Below are 9,941 nucleotides of genomic sequence, written 5' to 3' on the forward strand. Positions count from 1 at the left end.
ATTCTGGGTAAGTCTAAATGAATCACAAGTACAATTATCATTTAACACATAAGCACCACCATCAACATCAACATCAACATCAACAACAACAACAAACAACAGAACACTCTTCTTGCTAGGCACAGTATAACTTGGTTTATGAATTTAGAATTGTAAGGGACCTTAGAGAGAATATAGTCCACCAGCCCTTCTGAGGTCCAGAGACAAGAAGTGATTTGTACCTTCATAGTCTTCTTTGAACCATTTTAGTCTTCTTGCTCATTATTCCCTGCACCCTGTGTTCCAGCTGCTCTGGCCAGCTTGCAGTTCATTGTATATAACACTGAAGTTGTCTTTATACTAGCTGTTGTTCATGCCTGGAATGCTCTTTCTCCTCATCTCTGCCTTTTAGTTTCTCTGGCTTTCTTCAAACCTCAGTTCAAATCCCACCTTCTTCAGGAGGACTTCCATAGTTCTTCTCTCTTCTCTCCAGCTACTAATGACTTCTTTTCAGAAATTACCTTCTGTCTACTCTGTATAAATCTAGTTATGTATGTGTTGTCCTCCCACTAGATGTTAGCTCCTTGAGGAAAGGAATTGTTCTTTTTTTCTGCTTCTATTGTACCCCTTTTCTTAGCACAGTGCCTAGACCATGGTAGAGGCCTAATTAATGCTTTTTAATTGATTGATTAAAGTGATAGACACTATACAATTAGATAACTCTAAAATGAATCCCTATTGGGTCTGCTAAGCAGTAAAAGGAAAGAAAAAAATATCTCTATTGGTTGAGAAATAATATAGGGTTAATTAGAAATCAAATAAAATCAATGTCCTGTGATATAAGCAAACTGAGTCCCTAAGCTGAACCTTCCCAGCTGCGGCCTACTTCATAAGATGGCAGTACTTGTCTTTAAGTGGTATTTACATGAACAAAAAAGCCAGACTCAGATCACTAACTTTAATAAGACACTCTAGTGTCTAGTCAAAAACCCTCTGAAAGATTTGATTCTCCATCTGGGATCATAGATTGAGTTCTGGCTAGGCTCTCAGAGGTCATCTAGTCAATTTCCAATTTTATAGGTGAGAAATTTGAGACTCAGAGAAGTTAAATTGTTCATTCAAAGTCACATAGTAATAAGGGCAGGAGACAGGGATTTGAATTCAGGACCCATTATTTCATAACCAATGCTCTTTCCATTGAACTGCTTAACTGGTTGTAGGGGAAGTCACAAAAGTCAAACAACCAATTATTGCAGGTAGCAGACTTTCAGACTCAATTTAAACTTGCTATTCAAATGAATTTATCAGACAATTCAGTGAAAATAATGTCCCTGGACTTAGATGTAGATTAAGCAGTTTATTTAGAAAATTTTGATCTACATTGTAAGCTAAACAAACATCCAAAGTAGACATTGCAATTAAATTACCATACTTCTTTGTGGACAGGTAGAACCTCAGAATATCTGAATTTTAATTGATTGGCCTCATCTGCATAAAAGGAAGAAACCTATTACATCTGTGTGGTGAAATGGATAGAGTATCTGGTCTGGAGTCAGGAAGACTCTTCTTTCTGAGTTCAAATCTGATCTCAGATACTTACTAGCTGTGTGACTGTGGGCAAGTCACTTAACTCTGTTTGCCTCAGTTCCTCATCTAGAAAATGAGCCAGAGAAGGAAATGAACAAAATGGCAATATCCAGAATTGGCCTTATAAGTAGGCAGAGTAGGTGATTGCCTATATGGTGTGTGTGTGTGTGTGTGTGTGTGTATGTTTAGGGGATTCAAGTAGCTTATTCTAATCAAAAATATCTCCCTCATATGGGGGATAGAGTAATTTAAGTTTCACTTTTAGAGATTTGTTTCTCTGAATTGGTGACCACCAGCTCCATATGTCTTCTTTAAAAAAGGAAATACATCTAAGCAAGAGGAGCCAGCGGACATCTGGAAATGTCCCATTAAATTTTTAACATTATAATGTGAATTAGTTTCTTAGATGGACTAACCAATACAGGAGTGATTGGTATGTATCATCTAAGAAGAGTAGGGATGAGGGAGAGGAGAAGTGTGGAAATGTATAGCCTAGTAAATGGGAAACTTGAACATTGGCTGCACCAGAACTGAAGCTTTGTTAAAGTAACTGGAGCATAGTTAGATGAGTAAGGCCACCTCTCCAGAGGCTTGCTAATGACAACTATTTCCTGGGATTTAGCCTTTGAGAGTTTGATTTTGGAGAATTTTGGAGCATGAGATGGAAAGGGTTGAAGGGCATGGAGAACATCACTGCCATGGAGCAGGGTTGTGGGACTCCATTTCTTTTGTATCATGAGTGTGTGTCCCTGGAAGACCTGGTCTTCTGATGGAACTTCCAGTAGAAAACTGGATGTCTTTATGGATGATGGTGTCTTGGGAATATGTCACTGATCTTGTTTGTCCAGGTCCAAGAAAGTAGTTGGTATCATCAATTAGGGTATTGACCTAGAGTTCTGATTGAATTTCCTGTCTCTTATCTTTGCACTGAATTCATCCTCCACTCAACTGCCAAAGTGATTTTCAGATTGCAGGGCTGATCATGACACTGTCCTGCTCAGGTAGCCACAGTGGTTTGATTACTTCTAGGATCAAATATATATCAAACATATATCAAATAAATATAAAATTTAAAGCTCTTCACAGCCCACCCCCTTCTGACTTTTCTAGTCTTCTTATACTTTACTCCAGTCCACATATTCAATTCAGTGATACTGGTTTATTAGGTGTTCTTTTCACACAATCCTCCATCTCCTGACTTTGGGCTGGCTGTCCTACCATGACTGGAATGCACTTCCTCTTCCTCTGTGTCTCCCAGTCTCCCTGGATTCCTTTGAAACTCAGTTCAAACTAAGTCTTCTTCCTCTGCTTTTTTTTAAATATTGTATTATCTTATGTACAATAAAAAAAAAACCTGTTGTCTCCCTAATTAGAATGTGAGCCCTTTGAGGGCAGGGACTTCATATTGGTCTTTCTTTTCTCAACACTTAGCACCATGGCGTGGACCTAGTAAATGCTTTAAAAAAAATTCTTTGGTTGATAACCCATCCCTGATGGCAAGTATTCCTCAATCACTGAGCTCATATGTGGAATTCTTCACCTCTTCACTCCCCAGGAGATTTTCCCATTTCCAGTAAACAACTGTGGCAGAATCCCAGAGCCCCTGATAAAAAGTTCAGGGAATAATGCAGAAGGAGGTGCCAAGGGGCTGAGACAAACAACCTACTGCATAATTTTTTCCAGTAGCTCTCATAGACTTAATTAGATAACAGGTACTTTAGAGAGAAAATTGAGACTTCCTGACCCTTCAAGTGAATAGAATGATTGAATATGCTGATCATTGTTTCTCAACTCAAAGCTGGTCACAGGGTTTTTTGTTTTGTTTTATTTTATTTTGTTGTTGAAGTAAAACAAAGCAGGCTTGAAATATTTTGATGGAACACATTCATCCTGAAACAGAGGATAGAGTATGGAATTATTACTGGGATAAAGGGGAGTCATGGACATTTGGGAGTAAAATGGAGGAGATTCAGCCCCTTTCCATACCCTCTCCCCAAATGTCATGTGTACTAAATATTTGTGTCACATGTGTCATGTCATATTTAATATTTTGCAAGAAAAATTATTGATAGTATGGAAATTTCACCATGGAACAGACAACTACATAATGTGGAAAAATAGGATCTATAGGACAAAGTTTAGGAAGTATGGTTGTGACTAAATGGTGGCTTAGAGGTGGTGGCTCTTATTTATCATTCAACAAATATGTATTAAATACATTGGTTCACTGTTCTTCCAGGATTACCTGATAGAAACAGGGAGCATGAACAGGTCTGCCGAGCCAGTAAGTAACAGTTAAGAATTGAGAGCTCTGGAGTAAGACAGACAGTCATACAGGGAAGACACAAAACTGACACAGTTGTCTATAATTATTCATTGTCTCTTCCCCCTCCCCCAGGCAGCAGAAGATTGGCACAGATGTTCTTTTGATGCTAATGATCATGCCACTCTCCAGAAGTAAAGAGCCCCTCAAGCAGCAAACTCAGCAAGGACAAGAGTAGAAAATACAAAGAGATCTGCCACAAGGTACTTCTCATAGCTGAAAATAATTGAAGGCCAATACTGCTGCCTTTGGCTCCTGACATTATTACCCCAAAGCTCATAGGTGCTGGTGGGGGCAGGGGAGGGTGGGTAGTGCCAGCTGCATCCCAGTGACTGCTACAGTCCTAGGTACCCTGTATGGAATTAAGCTCTCTGTGGTATTCCAAATTGGATCCCATTCCACAGGCAGGTAGAAGTCTATGAGTTAAGCTTCAGGGCAGCAGAGGAGGTAAAGTTGGTGGCTGTGGAAGAGTGTGGAGCTTTGGAGGACAAGATTTTATAGGAGTCTGGAAATGTGTGAGCCTAGGCAAGTTATCTTACTTCTCTCAACTTCAGTTTCCTTACTAGTAAAATGGGAATAATAAGAACACCTACTTCAAAGTGTTATTGAGATGATTAAATGAGATCTATCTCTCTATCTAATCTCAATAATAATGGCACCCACTTCAAAGGGCTATTGGAATGATAAATCAATACATCTATAATCTCATTTGATTATCAAAATAGCCCTTTAAAGGGGGGAGTATTATCATTATCCATATATATAATATGTTGCAAATGTTAACATACATATAATATTTTTTATTTTAGCTAATTTTATTTTAGGTTATTTTGCAATAACCTGACTAAATCCCTATATTATTATTTTGACATACTATAAGGCTTAGGTGAAAACTTTTTGTCTGAATATGAGGAGAACAAACAGTGATTTTGGGAAGAAGTCAGTCAGTGCTTATTTGAAATCAGAAGACCCAGGTTCAAATTCCAGCTCTGCCATTTCACGAATATGGATTTTGGTTTTTTCATCCATCAAATAAAAGGGTTGGGCTAGAGAGCTTCAGAAATGTCTTCCATCTTTTTAATTCATGATCTACAATGACTTGAAATGGCCAAGGCTGATTTTCTACTATGCCACAGAAAGGTCTCCAGCTTCCCATAAAGGAAAGAGTAGAGTAGAGGCATAGAGATACCCAAAAGTGTTCTTGTGTCTGAGTAAATTTCAGTGCTTAAAAACAAATATAAAACTTAGGCTTTAGGAAACCGCTGTTTTGAACTCTATCTATCTCTTTTCCCATGCACTACTAGGGATAATTTAGAGAAAAATTTAAAGTAATATGGTGTAGTGGTGAGACTGGTTGGTATCATGTCAAATGCATTGGATTGTAAAATACACTTTCTATAAAATGAGGGGGGTTGAAATCCATTCCAGTAATAAGATATAATTTTGACTGCTATGTGATGATGAAAAAGGTTCGAGAGACATAGTTTCTGGGTAATTTAATCATTTTTATTAATAAGGTCAGCAGGTTACTAATAAAACGATGGTCATTTGGCTGTCTCTCTTAGACCAAAGACAACCATGGTGGCAGACTCACAGTTTATATTTGCTTTGAAACAGTAGGTGGGCAATGGGGGGCTAAGAGTGACATCGTGTCAAAAATTATTGTTTGTCCTTGTTCTCAAAGAGGACCATGACATCAGGAAGGTGATGCCTTGCAAGTGAATTGGATTTAAGTGAGGGAGGGCTGTTCAGGGTCACAAGCCTCTGGAGCCATGTGGATCCAATGGCAAGACATAGATCTTGATGACTAGAGATGGCCAGGATGCAGTGGGAGACTTTGGCCTTTTTAAGCTAAGGTCTTTCTGACTTCTCACTTTGACTGAGACATCATTGGTTCAGTGATTAAGGCTAGGTAAGAAATGAGGCCCAAAAAATGGCCTCTTTTACCTACTCAGAAAAGAAAATAATCAATCTGGGAAGGGAAGACCCTCAGGTTTTCTAGTAGAAACAATTGCTATTTACACTTTACCTATATCTCTACACCAAACTACTCCCAGCCTTGGGCTATTAGGACAAAATGATTTGTCTCCACCCAAGCTTCAATAGAAAACAATGGTCTTCCCTGCCTTAGATTAAATTTCTTGTAAAGTTGGATGGAGTCTGACCAAGATAAGAGAGAATTAATGAAATCTCATTATCAGTAACATCCTTCAAGAAAAACTGAACTTTTCAAAATGAGGAATTTAGAAGAAAAGGAGAGCTGCAAATTCCCCCCTCCAAGTTATTGGTTATTAATAATCATTTCTCACAGCCAAGTGCTCTTATCTTGTCTCTGAAAGAGGTTATATCCTAATGATAGGCTCACCAAGATTTTGAACCAACTCCATCCTTCTACCATTAACTTTATCTCTAGAGCACAAAATAACTATTTTCATCTCATATTCCCTCAAATCTTTATAGATAATTATCTCAGAGTGCAAGTGCACAATCAAACATAAATTCTACCATATCTTCATAATTTTTTATATTCAAACCCTAGACTTGGAATGAAATCAGATCTTGTAAGAAAATTTGTTGAAATTGGATAAAAAAACACAAGAATTTACCAATCTGTTTCTAACTAATACAAAATCTTAAACTTTGACTAAAAACAATACAAGATGGGGGAGGCATGGCTAGACGGTACTTCATCTGAAAACTTCATGCTCAAGAGGCATCTACTGTATGTCACAGAAGCCAAAAAAGCTAGTGAAATCTTTGACTTCCTTAAGAGAAGAAATAGTGTCTAGAACTGGTTGGTAAACATCCTGTTATACTCTTTCCTGATCAACTCACATTTATATTATTGTTTTCAGTGTTGGATACAACTTTTTAGAGTGGATGCTGATAAGCTGGAGAGAATCCAGAGGAACCAGGATGGAAAAGGGGTCATGTTCATGTCATGTGATGACAAGTTGAAAGAATTGGGGAACTTGGAGAAGAAAAGATTTAATTGTGAAATGGTGGCTATCTTCAAATATTTGAAAGGGTTAGATATGAACAAGGGATTAGACTTTTTATGCTTGACCTCAGGGGGCATAATTAGGACCACTGGGTGGAACTTGCAAAAGAAAAAGGCAGCTCTGCTGTTTGAGAGAGCTGATTGGAGGAAAGGAATATTTTCTGCAGGTGAAGAACTGGTGCTAAGAAGGGCTACTTTGCTCTCTAGTGCCATCTACAGCTTGAGAAGGGGGAAATCCCTTAGTGTTTTTTTTTTTTATCCTTTACCATTCTGCATGACTCAGAAGGGAAAATATGTGAAAGCCAAAAGGGAGCAAAACCTGGATTTCCAGGATGAAAGGAATGTGCTTTTGACTAAAAGAGTGTCATACTATATCAGCACTTATCCCTTACAGACCCCAGGCTTAGGGATGCTGTTAACTAAATGAGTTAACATTTGTTCTACTCAGTAGTCCAAGGGTAGCAGAGATATCACTTCATTTAGCAGGAGAGCAGAGAGCTTTAGAAATAAGAATGGGTGACATATGGTGCAGAGTGTTCCTTAAAAGAAATCATTGACATCCATGCCTGAAGTTGAGTCAAAAGGTACCTTGAGCTCATGAGTTCCTCTGCTCATGTGCCTAACTTCTAGATCTCTGTAAGTTTTTACCTACTCTCCCCCCTCACCTCATCCTCATCCTGAACATGAATATTATATACATTGGTGAGAGAGTGTGACCCAGGTTATGAGTGGAGTGCTATTTTTTTGTTTATTATTACTTTTGCCTTCTATTGAGTAAAGATTATATTATGATTAATTTGCTTTTAACTTCTTGGTTAGTAAACATATCATGTTTAAAGCTTTGAACTGCTGCCATGGTGACAGCAAGGGAGTGGAGCTGGCCTGGGGCAATGGTAGGTAAGGGTGGGGGAGGCTGAGGTCTAGGATGAGCCTGAAGGCTTTCCTACAGAATAAAGAGAGTGAGTTTTCAGACCCAGAGTCTGAGATTGTTGGAAGGAGAGAATCTAAGTCTGAGCACAAGGAGAATTTACCTATTTATTGTATTTGCTTCAGGTCTAATATCAACTGTTTGATGATTGGCTACAATTGCAACAAGTGTTTCATGGTAACTGCATCAAGATTGACTGCACCAAGATCACAGAGAAGTGTCAAAGACCATCCAAGAGTGGTACTGCCTGCAGGGCCAGGAGAAGGACCCAAAACTGGAGATCTGATATCTATACACATTCCCCTCCACACACATACATCATACATGCTGTGAGAATGATAGGGAACATGAGGCTGAGCCTAAGGATAATACCACCCACCTACCTGGGAAGGTTGCCTCAAATCTCCTTTTACAGCCTGTGGGGAATGGACCCACGATCATCTCCAAGAGCTTCATCTTCCCACAAAGCCCATCTCCTTAAGGTTCTGGCCCTGTATGAAAGATGCCCAACCAGCAGATCAAACTGTCAGCTTGTCTATCCAGTGACGGTGAAGCCTGCCAACAGACTGAGGATTATGGCTACTGTGATTTCTGCCATGACATGTTGGGGGCCCCAACAAAATTTTACCAAAGTGCCATCTGTGCCAGTGTCATCTCTGAGCCCAGGAATCCTATAAATAATAACCTTCCTCAGTGTGTCTGGTATCAGCTATATAGAAACTTCTTTGGGCACAGGAAGACCATTTCCAAATATTAAAGGAGCCACCAGAGGCCATGGCCACAGTTGAATCACTCTCTGATGGGGACCTGCCTTTGGACTCTGAGGTCTATCAGGACTTCTGTGCTGCTGCCTTTAATGATTATTGCCATTACCATGGTTGAGTGACCCTGACGAGGCCCCTGTCTTGGACTCCATACTTCTGAAACATGTGGTAAAAGTAAATTATATCAAGCAACAGGAGAAGAAGTCAGAGAAGAGGAAGAAGTATGAATATCACCAGCTGAAAAAGAGGTGCAAGGATAAGTGGCCACAGACTTAATGTGCAAATGCCAAGGACTGGCCTCCTTGTTTCAGTGCCTAGAGCCCAACTGGTACAGCCTGCACTTGAAGTTATGCTTCAACTACTGATCTGATGACTGTGGTGTGAAACCAGCTGCAAATCACATCTATGAGATCCTACACGAGTAAATCCAGCAGTGGCAGCAAAGCTCATATATTACAGAAGAACATGGAAAGAAGTTTCTGGGACAGATCCAAAGGGAGCAGCAGGGGGCTCAGATGAAGCTGTAGGACATGGAATGAGGCATTCAGGAACTGGAGATTTTCATCCTCAGGGCTAAGCAATGGGTGGTTTGGGAAGATAAGGAGAGTAATGAGTGAGAAAGCAAGGACTTGGACCTACAGGTCTTCTGTGTCTCCTGTGGCCACCCTATCAACCCCAACAACTAAGGGGGCCACTTGACTCTTCTGTGATGTCTATAACAGAGCAAAATAATTCCTTCCTGGATTTGTTTGTCTTTGCATCTAATCTTCCTGTGAGGACTTTCTCCTTTTGCTGATTTGCCAATCTGCTCCATTATCTCCCACTACACCCTTGTTTGTTTGCTCCTTATTCTACTTTCTCCTTCATGTGTCTGCCCCTCTCCCACTCTGTTCCTCTACCCTTTGGGCAAGGTGAAGGCTTGCTCACTTTAGTCACCCCTTCCCTACTACTAGGTGCACCTTTACGATTGAAGCAGGGAGTTGGAGGACCCAAAGGAGTATCAGCGAAGAATTTTTTGGGGGGAGACCTGGGGCTGAGGCTCTAACTCCAAAGTTTGTTCACAATAAACTTTGTGTGGAATTAAAAAAAATAGTTAATCATTGTAACTGATTTGTATAAATGCAAGGCATTCTAGTGTGGACTCCAAATTTAAAAGAAAGTGTAATTGTTTATTTCTTTACACCAGGGTAATCCCTGGGATTTTGAGAATGAGTTGTATCTGCATGGTCTCAGTGGCTGGCCTTCTCTTCTGACAGAACCCTTCTTCCCCAACCCCACCTAACAGAGTAGGTGTGAGTGCTCTGTCCCAGAGAGTAAGAGAAGGAAGTAAAGCAAGTAACATTATCATGAGGCTGTGAT

At 39.8% G+C, this 9,941-nt stretch overlaps 1 pseudogene; it reads left to right on the top strand.

The window, feature by feature from the left end:
- The first annotated feature begins 4,058 nt into the window (after positions 1-4,058).
- Positions 4,059-9,636, top strand: LOC114044230 (annotated as a pseudogene).
- Positions 9,637-9,941: the final 305 nt, after the last annotated feature.

The sequence above is a fragment of the Vombatus ursinus genome, unplaced genomic scaffold (genome assembly GCF_900497805.2).
Source record: "Vombatus ursinus unplaced genomic scaffold, bare-nosed wombat genome assembly UNPS02014772.1, whole genome shotgun sequence".
Taxonomy (NCBI): Eukaryota; Metazoa; Chordata; class Mammalia; order Diprotodontia; family Vombatidae; genus Vombatus; species Vombatus ursinus.